Source organism: Mastigoproctus giganteus, chromosome 9, assembly GCF_048544385.1.
Source record: "Mastigoproctus giganteus isolate SK-2022 chromosome 9, ASM4854438v1, whole genome shotgun sequence".
NCBI lineage: Eukaryota > Metazoa > Arthropoda > Arachnida > Uropygi > Thelyphonidae > Mastigoproctus > Mastigoproctus giganteus.
This window is the reverse complement of record NC_143583.1, coordinates 137,865,294-137,880,242: the sequence shown is the minus strand read 5'-3', so window position 1 is coordinate 137,880,242 and position 14,949 is coordinate 137,865,294. Positions and strand designations below refer to the sequence as shown.

The 14,949-nt window shown below is 35.2% G+C and overlaps 1 protein-coding gene across 2 annotated transcripts in view; it reads right to left on the bottom strand.

Annotated features, from left to right (window-relative positions):
* Positions 1–14,949, bottom strand: part of LOC150080768 (plexin-A2-like) — a 1,384,718-nt gene that overhangs the window by 1,080,361 nt on the left and 289,408 nt on the right. For both annotated transcript variants that reach the window (XM_090381170.1, XM_090381171.1), the window contains one exon: positions 7,291–7,433. The gene's annotated coding sequence lies outside the window, so the exon portion shown is untranslated. The remainder of the gene's footprint in view (positions 1–7,290; positions 7,434–14,949) is intronic.

The following is a 14,949-nucleotide window of genomic DNA, read 5'->3' as shown; positions in this document are numbered from 1 at the left end:
GACAATACTAACCACGCAGCCAACAAGCTTGATCTTTTTTTTTTTTTTTTTTTTTTTTCTCGCCACCCTTCTAAATACTGTATACGGTCGAGATGAGTGGTCCTTTAGGCACCTCAGATCACAACTTGGCGATGGTTTCTTCTCTAATGGAGTCTTTTTCTCGTGGTCATTCTCAACCTTGTCTTGTTTGGCATTATAAGAATGCAAAATGGGATGATCTGCGCAATTTCTTTTTTTCTTTTCCTTGGTCGGATTACTGTTCAGATTTTCTGATGTCAACGTTTCTCAGATCGTGTTAGTGAAATTATCCTTGTATGAATGAAATTCTTCATTCCACACTCCACCTTAAAATCTCATCCTTTATCTAAACCTTAGTTTTCCAATAAATGTGCTAAGGCTGTTCAAGTTAAAAATGATGCATATCGCAATTGGCTTGTATCCAAATCTCCAGGTTCATTTTCTGCCTACACTAAAGCTGGGAACAATTGTAAAGAAGTTATTAACCAGGCCAATCTAGATTTCAAAAAGGCTAAGAGTAGAAAATAGAAAATTTGCTTCTTGTCCACATGGTAGTCGAGCATAATGGTATCTTGCCAAAGCTATTGGCCACAACTTTTGCCCATCTATGTTCCCATCTGTCAAAACTAGATGGCTCTATTTCTACTTCAGCCAAAGATAAAGCTAACCTGCTAGCATCCTTTTCTTCTAACTCATGTTATGATGATCTTAACAAACCACCTCCCACCATTCCCAGTACGCTCCATTTAATGCCTCCTGTGGTCTTCCGTCAAAAGGATGTTGGAAGGAGTTTGAATTACTTGAGCCGTTACTAGGTCTGCATGGCTGGGTGTGGCGTGGAGTTGCCACGATCTAAAGCGCTGCGCCACCAAAAAGAAATCTTTGTTTTCTGTTCATGTTCGTCATACATAACTAGTCGACGATGAACTGATGTACTGTTTTTGGCATGTAAAAACTGGACGTTGCTTTGCACCCCAATGTTTGTCCACGTTCCTACCATTTCTGCCATATTTGTGGTGCTGTCGCATGAATAAGATCTACAACGATCTTCAAGCAGACCCAGAAAAGCTTTGCACAGAGAAGAGGTACAGGACTGAAATGTTTCAGAATGCATTACTCCACCTATAAATGTTGAGTGAAGCCCACAGATGAAAACAAAAGAGAATGCAGGAAATGAAAAATGAACTGTTCGGGACTGTTTTTGCTCCGCACTGGTGTTCCTATTATGTCTATATTATACGTCTTGTCTTTCTGTTATCTCGCTGTAAATAGTGCTGTAGATGTCAACATTCTCTAATTCCTTGTAAAATTGCAAATTATGCTTGTGCTCTCTTTCTCTCTGCCTGTCATGTAAAAATAAGGCAATGATATTTATAATATAATTAATTAGACAATGTATAGTTTGTATAATTTAGACAATGTATAATTTGTATGATTTAGACAATGTATAATTATGTATATAACTCATATTTGTATATATGAATGTGCACCCCCTAGTTAATAGCTGTAAGCGGGTGTCTCTTAGGAGAAAATAAAGATAATAATAATAAATAATAAAAATATCGGAGCGGTCTACTGGTTGTTGCTGCATATCCGATACTTCCCTACTTATCGTGCGGGGAAATTACACTTTTTATTATGCACATTTGTTTCTTGCTTATCCATTTTTACCTTTCTTTCCGGACATCCATTCTAATGCAAAGTATAGCCAAAGATGTCATAATTTTAGAAATGTACAGACGTTTAAATCAGTAATACAGCCAATGGCCATAATAATTAGAAACCTTTTGCAATTTCGTCAACATATAATTAAACGTACGGTAGGCAAATTGTAACTTGTCACGTGGCATGACCACAAGTTCCTTGATATAAGATAAATACTATGCTTCTCTAGCGTTTCTTATTCTATCCAGTCATTGGGACTGCAGATGATCTTTCCGATTTTCAGAAAGGTGTTATTCTTGGAGCATGTTTAGCAACAGCCACAATTGCGAAAACAAAGGAAATCACTGGTATCGAAAACAACCATCTCAAAAGTATACGAGATTAAAAGAGAATGCAGCTCTAAAAGGAAGAAATGATGTAGAAAGTTGGTACTCCAAGAACGATACTGCAGGAATTTAAAGTAAATGTGCGTCAGAACAGAAGATCCAGTGTGCAGAAAAATGACTGAAAACTTCAATTTAGGCAAAGAAAGACCAACCGAACCGAACTATGCGGCGGGACATGTGTGGACATGTGTTTATGTAAGGCGCGGCGCCTAGAACGTCAGTTCAACTCCGCCTCGTATCTCTGTGAAGAATAGTATCATTAAAAATGGGCCAGATATGTGTGTGTGACGTAGGTTTTGGGTATTATGTGTGTGTTCTGTTGTTCTGCTCTGGCCACTTGGCTACCCAGAAGCATCAGTCAGCTGGACATATGATTCTGGGTATGCGGCGGGAGTTGAAGAATCTGGGATTAAGTAGTTCTCAGCCTATACAAAAACTTTCTTCTGTAAAAAATATTCAATTGGAGTGGTAAGCCAACGCCAAGACTGAACTTTGAAACGGTGGAGAAAAGATTACGCAGCCTGACAAGTCTCGAGTTGCACTTTTTTTGTACCAATAGTAGGGTGAAAGTGTGGTGTTAAACTGCACGAAGCCATGCATCCAGACTTTCTCCTATCCACCACTAAATTGGCTGGAGGTGATATCATGGTACAGGGCCCAATCCCACCATTAGAAGGTCGTGTTACCTCCAGTGCATACCTTTCTGTCGTATCGGACCAACTTCAGCCCTGCAATGTTTCATTTTTACTCGGGCTGCGATAGATTCTGTTAAGGCGACAACGCAACTGTACAACTTGCAAAAACTATCTGAATGATTCGAGGAACATTCAAATAATTTCCAACGTCTACCCAGGCTACCTAATTCTCCAGATCTGAATCCAATCCGGAATGTCTAGAAAACATTATAAAGGGCACTTCTGCTTAGCGGTTCTCTACCGATCATAATACAGCAGCTGATAAACATACTGATGAAAGAATGGTCAAATCTGGTGCTAGACTCCTTCAGGCACCTAGTAAAATCCATGGCACGACCTGCACAGTAATACGGGGAAAAGGTGGCCCTAAGGGATACTGAATAAAAGTTTCTTTATAAGCGTTGATGAGCAGAGAGAAGGTGGGAAAAAAAAAACTCTAAAATACTCACATGGGTAAAGATTCAATATCATAAATATATGAAAACTATCATGATCAAGAAAAAAAAAATCACAAATTTTAAAGTTGACTCAAAATGTGAAAAATATGATAACGATGCAGCGCTCTGATTGCCAAATAAAATAATACTAAAACACAATGTGTTATTTATCTTCATGTAAACTCTTTTAAGTGAAAGATAGCAGAAAAATTTACTGATCACCTTAATTATTATTGGCATAAGAGAAGAATTAATTCAACCTATTTGAAAATGTCCTGTGCTGTTTCATATTACTGATAGAATCAATTATCGACCGGTTTTCCATCTAAATTTCCAGGAGCAGTTCAGCTCCATAGTACGTGTTGTCAGAGGCAATGGAAACCGCGTTGAGAGATAGAAATGCCTCCTTTGAAGCGTATAATCAGATGCACGCTTCTCAATTGCGGAAGCAGTGTTGGCAACAGCACAGAACCGAGAGAAACTGATGCTGTACATATGTAGATAATGAAAGACAGGGGAAAAACCAAGAGGCGATATATTGATCTCTCCCCCCCCCCCAATCCCGTTCAGCGAACCTGCCATTGAATTTAAGAGTGCAGTTGGGGCATCTCCAACTGAAAGCGATATCCATATTATTTATCCTAGAGAAGACCGATAAAATACATATTCGTTTTAAATCCAAAAAATGATTCAATGATTTATAGTATATTTTTTATATAGAAGGAAGAAAGGAAGGAACCTATAAAGCAGCATGGTCCACTAGCATCAGACGGCTCTATTTTTGGTAAAGACATTGTACATAGTGTATACTAACAAGGAGGGGAAATATTATACTGACTTCAGTCCAATCCACAATAAAGGGCAAATTGCCTATTAACGTCGAATAAGTTTTTAGTCAATTATTAATTATTGGTTTTCTTAAATTCTAATTAATTAACCATACCATGCTTCAAAATCAGATAAAAAAAATCTTACCCTAACCAGGTAGTTTTAATCATAATCCACAATATTGGCAAATAATCTCCTCTTAGCATTAGTTCCTCAAAGAATGACAAGCGGTAGTCAACTCGGGTATCACGTTCCATACAAAAATTTCCTCTTGGTTGGCGAAGAAATTTTTCGCGTGGTATGAGGAAAAAATTCACTAAAATTGAATATAAGCATGTAGAATAATGACAGACGAGTATAATAACATTTGGATTCTTCCCGGTTTTCCTATTAAGGATTGTTACATGATGAATAAAATGCGTAATTTCATTTTTCTCTCTGCAATACAGTATTACAATACTGTACTGTATAACACTGTATTTTGGGTTGCAAAATAATAGTAGACATTTTACACATTTGTCTCAACGCTGAATAGCATAAAATTCAAGTCACTGCTCTTTAAACCCCCTCATTATCGCAGTGTTCGCATCTTCATCATACAAAATGCTTACCATTCAGAGCTTTGCGAGAAGCAAAATATTTGGAGATGTAGTGAGCATATTAAGTATGTCTTTCGTTTCGTTATATGGAGACACACTTTGTCAGAAGTAATGCAACATCAACCAGCTTGGGGAGATGAACTTGGCTATTCAGCTTTGAGAAGGGGCATAAACCGGACATATGAATGTGGGCCGAACTTTTCGTTCGGCCCACATTCATATGTCCGGTTATAAGATTTATAAGATTGTTAAAGGCGTTAAATATATTCGATAATTCTGAGATGTTTAAGGCTTTTAACAATCTTATAACTCTGGCGAAAGGTCCGGCTCACATTCATATGTCCAGTTTACAATCATTTAATTTGAATCTGGTGTCCACACAAACGAGTGGACATCAGATTCAAAAACCCATGCGTCCGGAGTAAACATCGTGCAACCTATTAACTTGGGAACAGTGCCAAAAAAGCCCATAAAAATTCCTCATTTCAATAAATAATTCAAACTCAGTCCTTTTGACATAGTAGGAAAGACCAGCGATCATAATTACTGTGCTACTCACGAGGGTAGTGTGTCTGTGATTTTATTCATGGAGTAATTTTAAGAATTGCTTCGTGAATAAAATAAAGTAAATTTACGTAGATTTTTAATATAAATTATATTATATTATATTATTAATATTCTGAATATTTATGTTAAAACTGTGGACCTGAATTATAACACTGAGGCATTTAGTGCTTCGACACTGAATGCTTTTAAGAATGAATGAAGCAATTTTTTTTTTTTTTTTTTTTTTTTTGAGTTTAGCATAGTGACTTTCAAACAAAGATAAGTAATGAAACAATAAAATCAAACAAAGATAATAAAATCTCATATAAATTCGATGAATTTGTTTTTGCAAACGTAAAAATTTAAGGACAAGTTAATGTATGGTGTCACTCTGGGTTCTCCATTGGGACCTATCTTATTCATTATTTATCTCAATGATTTATCTGCTGTACTTCAGTCTGCCTATGTCCACTGACAACTTTTTGCCGATTATTCGACAATTTATCAGATGATTCACTCTTTGCATCACCTCGGTCCAAGAGCATATGCCAGCGAATCTGAGGCAATAAAAGTTACGCAGGTTTTATCTTAAACGCCGTCGTGGATCGCCAATATTATTTGATTATTTAGTTTCAGGTGATTCCATTGAATCGTTGACTAATTTACTGCTTACACTGGATTATCGCGGAAACAACTGACTAAAATTGAATATAAATTTTATTCACTGAAATAAAATAAAAGCATAATGTTGAGAATATCCAAATAAAATTTCCGATTTCTGTGTTACAGGAAACAATAACATTTATTGGAATTACAGTTCTTCCTACGCTCAGTACCAATCACTAGTTCTGCGTTCTCGGCATAGAAATCAAATAGAAATCCGGCAATTATTATTATTATTATATATATATTTTTTTTTTTCATACATATCACTCTAACTATCCAAATACTGTATATTGTAGCTGGAGCGCTGTATAATATGTTTGTTGTCGTAAGCTGATTGGAGGAATGAAAGGACAATATGGCGGATGCGCAGAAGCGAAATGTTTTGGGCTGGAGCATAAAAGTCGTTGCTTTTTGTTCTTTTTTGTTATAAATTGAATTATTGCTATTTGCGAACGAGCCTAAAATGTAACGCACTGCGTACCTTAACTAACTTGACCCTAAATAGTTATTTTTATTATATGCATATTTAGGCAAAGTACTTATAATACATGAGAATTAGCGACTCTGCACTGTAGCATACGTTATGAAATAAATGGATAAGTCAAAAAATTATCTTTAGAATCGTTTTTGGTATGTGTGTTAAGGCTATGAGATATGGGTATATTTTATCTATAAATTGTGTATTCTGTGGTCGATTTGCCTGTAATGCTGGACAACAAACCCGAGAATCCAGGAGACGAAACCATGCAACCCACGCCCGAGACAGACTAACTCAGAGACGATGTGAAAAAAAAAAAAAAAAAAAAAAAGCCAACAAAATTTCCTTAAGCCATTGACTGGATTCGAACCTAAACCTTTACACCGATTGGGGATGGCGGTATTATATCAACTATGCTACACGCGAGGGCTCGTACTGTATTTGGTAATTATAAGTGCATTTTTTTTTTTTTTTTTGCATTATACAGTCAAATAATAATAAAAAATAATATATACAGCTCCGCAATTATGAGGGAGTAGTACTCCAACTGAAATATTTAACTGTAATATTTGACATCGAAAAGAATATTAAATATATATTTTTGTTAGAAGTGTGTCCAAGCATGGAATATTATGCAGCAGTTCTCATTGGTTCTGACATTCAGATGCTTTGATTAATTACTAATCAGATGCTCTGATTAGGATCGATCAAACCGAACATTTTCTTCAGCATATTTTTAATAGTATTGGTTAAAATTATGCAGCGATCAGAATGATGTAAACGACAATACAGGTAAGGCAGAGTACAGTTGTTTTGGATAAGCGGCAACTAAAACCATAAGGCGCAATATATCGTGTCTGCAATTATGCAAAGTTCTGCATGGATAAACTATCCGATGGTGCTTCGTAAGATTGCTAAGAATTGTACTACACACAATCTTTATATAAGAATAAAATAGATAAATCACAGTACCTGATATTAATGCATTTTCAATCTGACCAGCCCCAACAATTACTCTCCCTCGTCGCTTTACACTTGAATCCGATTCTATGAATGATCGTTGTAGAAGACGGAACATGGAATGCCAGGGATAAAAGGTATGTTTCACCGTAAGCCTAGAATGAAAACAAAATCCCATAAAACAAATGATCAAGCTCATACACCTGTCGTTGAAAGCAACGACCTGTTGTACTTAAGAAAAGATAGTATTTATTGATTTGATGCTGCCTGTGCATTATACTTGTACCTTTGGCATTTCTAAAACAATACATACATGCAACTACTTAAAAGTGAAATTACTAACACAAATATGTTGTGAGGAAATTATTCCAACAAACTTAATTAGAAAAAATTTCATGCGCACTACCCTATCAAAAGTATTCGGACACCCCCAATCCAATGTAGTGAACGGTGCACAAGAGATGTGCGCAATGCAGGAATAGGTTTAAAATTGTGCAGCAAACAGAAAATATATTACAAGAAAAATGAGCCACGGCAAGCAATCGCAAAATTCAAGACAGGCTTAATCGTCGGGTGTCATAGAAGCAATTCGCTATGCATGCGACGTCGCACGTTTGAATTTCGCAAAGGCAACCGTAGCAGGAGTAATGAAAAGACGGAGGAACGGTGGCGTTCATCCATCTTTTCATTTTGAAAAATATCAAATCAGACACCGATAGCTTTTGCTGATTATTATTTCGATGTATCGAATGGTGCTAGTCCTTGATAACGTACCACCAAACGTATCCTTGAATGATAATTAGTTTTAATAATTATTATTATTTTTTGATATTTTATTATTATAATTTTTAGGCTTCTCTTCTGTTTATAGCTTAGGACATACATACCTTTTCTTCCAGTATTAACTATTTTACATTTTATATATATACAATGTATATATATATATATATATATATATATTTTTTTTTTTTTTTTTTTACACAGTTCTTTTTATATATCCATTTTACATATTTTATACTCTCTCTCTCTCTCTATATATATATATATATATATATATATATATATATATATATATACATACACTTGTACCTTTGGCATTTATATATATATATATATATATATATATATATATATGAAACACATTGGTGGCTGGATAAAGTATTCCTGCAAAATAATGGTAACAAGATTGTGCAACGCAACTTGTATGTTGTAAGAAAACGCACCCACATACCTTATGGCATCATTACGTTATGTTATGTTACGTTATGTTATTTGGTTTTTAGGAGCATTAGCAACTAAGGCCATATTGCTCCTGGATATGCGGTGGTCATTCCCTGACCTTTCCGCATCCTCCGTATTTGGTGGTGACGGGCTCGAACCCCGGTCTAATCAAGAAGCGTGTGCTACGCACTGCTGCTCCTTCCCACCTGGCTACGGAGACGCCTTTATGGCATCAGAATTATTACATATTGTAATTAGGCTTCACTGAGCAAGGTGATGAAAGGGTTAGGAGGTTAACTGATAAGATCAAGCATGTGATTTTCGCCAGAGCGCCGGCAACTCAATAAATGGCTTCAATACTTCAGGTCAATAAGGAATGTCCAAGTCAAGATAGAGCGAAGTTAGAAAAAATTACTCAACAGAAATACAAACGGGAAGATAAAAACGCTGTTGAAGTCACAGGCAATAAGGTATAAAAGACTGGTTTAAAGGAACCTAATGTTAAACACTCTCAATAACCTATTAATGCACTATATTAATGATTACAAAAGAATTAATTTTAGTTACACAGTATTCTATATTTAATTTCGACAGTCATTATGCATTATTACTAAAGTTTTATCCCTCTTCTTTTTGAAAGAAGCAATTTATATATATATATTACTTTTATATATATATATATAAGTATTTAAATTGCTATTCGCCAGAATAGCAATATAAATACTACTTCCCCCACATTTCTTTTTTTCTCTCATCTTTGCTAAACTAACTTTCAGTTCATCAAACAGTTATGATTTGATTTTTGGAAAACCTTTTATGCGAATCAAAATCTATTTTATTATTCTGAAATACTGTATTAAAATTACACCAATCTAATTTTGTTTTCTCAACCCCCCATCAAGAACGGCATCTCACAATGTCACTACAAGTTATCATCTTTACTGCCTACTAGTGAACTAAAGAACAAGTATTTCTTTTCATTCATGAATAATTCTGCCCATTTAACATATATTTCCCCCTTTCCAGTACCGATGATAACGTTATAGGATCGCCACATTTTCTTTAAGTTAGCTAAAATGCTAACTTAAAGAAAACATGGTGATCCTATAACTTCAGCATCGGAACAGTGATAGGAGGTTAAGATACTGATGATATTATGCTTCTCATTTCGCTGCAGATTCCTTACTGCGAAGACGGGTAATAAAACAGCAGTATTCCAAGTTTAAAAAGCAAATGAAAACACTAAAGAATGCACATAACAAATATAAAATGCTATGCATACTTTTAGCTTTCTAAGAGTAAATTGGAAACGGATGAATAAATTAATATATAAAAGTCACTTCTTTAGTGATAAGAAAGGTTCAATTAAGCTAAATAGCAAAGTATTGCATATGGGAGTCGCTAAAGATTGCTATCAACAATTTTTGCATAGGACAGTGAGTAAAATATTCTCAAAGTGATAGGATGCGATTCCATGAAATTGAATGAGCAAGCATTGAGAAGATCAATCTTCTTGAGAAAAGGCAGCATTTTCGGAAAGGTCTACGTTGTATGAGAATATTAGGTAGCATTTACCTTTACCTTTTATGACCGAAAAAGAAGACTCCTACTCTAGATTATTAAGAGAAAAACTGTGAAACAGACATGGTTTCATTTTAGAATAATATCTATTTTAAAATAAAATGCAAGCATAGCAGTTTACCAAACAAGTTTCTCTAACTAGTATATATATACACACACAGACAAGGTGTGGCAATAAAAGTTCCCAAACTGCGCTGTTGCGGTCATGTTCAAATGAGCTTTAAAATAAACGGAAGTGGTATATTGCAGATAAAACTTTCTCTAGCAGATGGTGATACATACACTGTCCAGTAGGTTGAGAGGTTGCAAGTAACAACGATTTCGGTACGCGTTAACATTCCCTGTCACAATTTTGCAGTGGAGCAACAAAGGAATAACAAATTTTGCTTTAATTGGAAAAATCTAAAACGGAAACGTATAAAATGTTAAAAACGGTTTATGGTAATGAAACGTTAAGTCATATCAGTCTGTTTGAACGGCATGAGCAGTTCAAAAATGGAAGTGAGGATGTTCGCGATGACGCAAGAAGTGGACATCCGTCAACTTCTCAAAATGGGGATAGAGTTGCAAAAGTTTGAGCAATTGTGGCAAGAGATCGTCGTTTGACTCGTCAATTCTGAGGGGTGACAATTTTTTGACCCTTCAGAATTGATGGCTGATGAGTTGGTATGTATAAGGAAACGGTTCGTCAAATTCTGCATGAAGATTTAGAGAAAAGGAAGGTCTGTGCAAAATTTATGCTACTCATTCGTGAGGTTGCTGCGCAACCTCACGAATGAGCAGAAGCAAAGAAGAGTGTCATCATGCGAAAACTTCATTCAGACATGTCAAGCCAATCCTAATTTCCTTGAATGTATTTTCACTGAAGATGAACGTTGGGTGTTTCATTACAACCCAGAGACGAAGCGGCAGAGCGTGCAGTTGACTTCAAATTCATCACCAAAACCAAAAAAGATTCGTTTACGGAATTCCACAATCAAAATTACGTTTATACTGTTTTTCGTCAACAACAGGGTGTGATTCACAAGGAATTTGTATCTGAAAGAGAGAGAGAGAGAGTCAATGCTGCGTTCTAGATATAAGCGCTTCAAAGACTACTGAAGCGCATTTCCCGGTTGAGTCCATAATTTAGAGAGAAAGACAGCTAGTTCTTGTTGCACGGCAATGCCCCCGCCCATTCCTCACTTATTGTGAAGACATTTCTGGCGAAACATGGCATTGTACAGATCAGCCATCCACCCTACTCTCCGATCTTGCACCAGCGGAGTTCTTCCTCTTTCCTAAGGTGAAAACTGCTCTCAAAGGAAAATGATTTCAGGATGTTGAGGACATATAAAAAAAAAAAAAAAAAAAAAAAGTAATCGCCGAACTGACGTAGCCGTCAGGAGCGAGAGTGCACAGCACGAGTTCCTTGAGTGGACCGGGGTTCAAGCCCGTGACTACTAAATACGATAAATATTTGTATTGACGATTTATTGTAAACTCTACTGACTTGGTTGTCGTGCCGGAATATAAACAGGAAATTTATTTATTTTTGAATATCATCTTTTTGGACGCCTTTCAGAAACTGACTCTTTTCAGAAACACAACCCATGGCCTGATGGTTGTGAAGGGCAATATCGTAATGTATCAATTTGCATTATTATTATTATTGCAATAAACTTTTATAAAGGCGTAATAAGTGCATTCAATCAAGTAGTGATCATTTTTAATAAAACCATTTTTTGAGCTCCTGCAATTCTAAATAATTTCAATTCTTGCTTTGAAATATAAATCTGGAACCTTTGCTACTTTCCAATACTGTATACCTGTATATATTGTTTGCATATTCCAGTGTCTCTCAGACAAATTTGTACTATCCCTTTCTAAGCAAACCAAAACATCGACGACTGTTCTCAGTTGGTAACGACCTTCCGCTTAGGAACCGGCAATCTACGAATGGTAACTTTAATGATACTGCTTCATAGTCAAATCAATAACATAAAAATCAACTCCTCTTTCTAATTCTACATAAGAAAATCGATTATTATTTCAATGTTCAGAAATCGCCAAATCATTAGAAATCAAATAATTACCTATTGTTTTGCTCATAATGATTCTGCTTAATTTTCTTACTGACGTCCTTATTTCTTCGAAAGGAATTTTATAATATTATCACCACCTCTTTTGAATCATATTTGTGCTGTCGATAAATGTATACAAAAACATCCAGTTTCTCTTTAAATAGAGGACCCCACAATTTGGTTGAATGCCTCAGATATGCAATAAAGATAACTAAACATGGATGCAGATACAAAAACAATGAGTGACTCCACCATATTAAAAATGGATAAGCTGGGTGGGTCAGACTTGATAAAAAGTCTCTTTTTGTTTTTGTCTTTTCTGAATTTTTTAAGTTTGTTTTGGTTCCCTTTCATCAAAAGTCAATGACAAAAATGGAAGGTCAGAGTGTAGATATTTTTTATCCTTCTCTTCTGGTTTTCTAAGTTTGTTTTGTTTCATTTCAACTGCAAGTGATATATGGCCCAAGAGTCATATGCTTGTTGCCATAGTTACGCCGTTCAGAAATCGAAAACTTTTCACTGTTAAGTTACGATTTGAAAGTTGGAGATTATCTTCGTCTCGGAGCTTTCCAGTTAACTGATTTATAACAAAAGTCAGAGAAAATAGCAGCATAAATCTTTCTATGTAATCGTGATTTTTTAAAGCTTTCTGTTCAAACTTCAAAAGAAATGAGTGAGAGAGACGTTCGATCAAAACAAAAACGAAAGGATTTTTAACAATTGTGATCAGAATTGGGATTATTTTTTTATATAGGATTTCGCTTTTACCATAGCTTCAACGTAATATATTTTGTGAATAAATGTTGATATTTTTTTGATTATAACTGGAAAATATAGACTATTTATAACTTAACAGGTGGATGTTGCCATGCAATTTGGAAAATTCGATTTTCGAGAAGCATGCCAAATTTCTATTGTTTTCAGGCAAATATTTGCCTCAAAACGAATATAAACGAATACTTCGAAACTCCACATTTTATCCTATTTTAACTTGTTTATCGTAGTTACAAAAAAAAATTCAGTAAATTTTAAAATGAATTATAGTATCGGATTAGTATCAGCTTTGACTTTTATTGCCAAAATCCGCTTTTAGAAGCATCCATAAGCAATTCTATTTTTTTAAGCAAGTGATCCTACCCCTACCCCACCACCACCATAATTATAGGTGTTTTTAACGAAAATAATACTCTACAAATGTTGACAGTTGAAGCTATTTTATTTTTATACTTGTAAGCAATGGCGTATAATCGTATGGCGCAGTTGGTGGCCCTAAAGGAAAAGAGCAATTCACATATAAAAAATAAAAATAAATTACCTTGCAGCACGGCGCGCACCTGTGAAAATACGTGTACCACTGAGTAATTAAATTAGTTAAGCCTTAACTAATCACAGCGAATAACAACAGTTTTCGTTAATTTTTTGAAATTAGCTATGGAAATATAAGGATTAATATAAAAAGACAAATGCACTACAATTTCAGGTGCAGTCAACTGGGTTTAGAAATCAGTGTTATGGTCTTATCTAGTGCTTCTGTAGTTACGAAGTATTTTAAGATATTTTATTAAGCACTGAAAAATTTACAGCAAAAAATATTGAAATAATCAATATTAACAAATATACTGATTTTTCATCATAATTCCCTCCACAAGATTTTTTCACTGCCTTACTCAGACGGCATTCTGGCGATTAATTATTTTATAAGTGTCTATAATAGTCTCATAATAATCTTGACTAACATTATTACAAGTGATCTGCAAGGTTTGCAAAAATTTTTGTGAAGATGGACCGACTTCGCAGTCTAGACTATATGATCCCATAAAAGCTCTATTCAGTTTAACTCAGGCGATTGGGGTGGCCACACCATAATTTGCAATATCATCCCCTGTTGTTTAGTTGCTAGAAAGTCCATGCACAGCTTAGAGTGGCGCTTCATGTCTTTATTGCCTTGTTGTAATAAAAAATTTCTTCCACAAAGTCGAAGTCCAGAGGATATTCTATTATGTTCAAGAATATTTTTAGAGCCTTCTTTTCTTAAAATTACTTCAATTCTGACGGCGTCATCCACTCCAGAAAAAAGAAGCAACTCCGGATCATGATGGAACCACCACCGTGCTGTGCTTGACTGCAGGCACTAAACAATCTGGCACCTTTTTTTTTTTTTTTTTTTTTTTTCAGTTAATTGTCTTACATAAACTCTACGCTTGGATCAAAAAATTTCAAATTTGGATTCATCCATCCACAGTATGTTTTTCCACTCTTCAACTGTCCAATGTTGACGGCTCTTAGTCCAAGCCAATCGTTTCTTTTGATTTTTCGGTCTTGCTTGTTTAAGACGAATCTCGGATTTCAGGTGCAGTAAGTATTAGATTGCGTTTAGAAATCAATCTTATGGTCTGTTCTTGTGCTTCTGTTATTAAGGGCAGTCGTCCTGATAGCGATCTGTCCTTTAAACTGCCAGTCTCCTTGAATCGTCGAAGTGTAGTTTTTACTCCTTTAAATGAAACGCCTAGTTTTTGCCAATACTTTTCATGGAATAATTTTATTTATACAGAGTTATAATAGCACTTCTGTTTTCAGCATTCAGTTCCTTATTTTTTGCCATCTTTATCACGAAACCCACCAAAAGTACACCACACACTTTCTGAATGACGGGCGTTCGATTTTATAAGTTACGGCTCTTACTCCTGAATTAAATTATTACAAAACAGTCTAGAATCGTCTGCAATCTTCTATAATATTGCAACAATACTTTCACTTTGTAGAATATTCTAAAATCATCAGCAACGTTTAGGAATTTTTTACAATG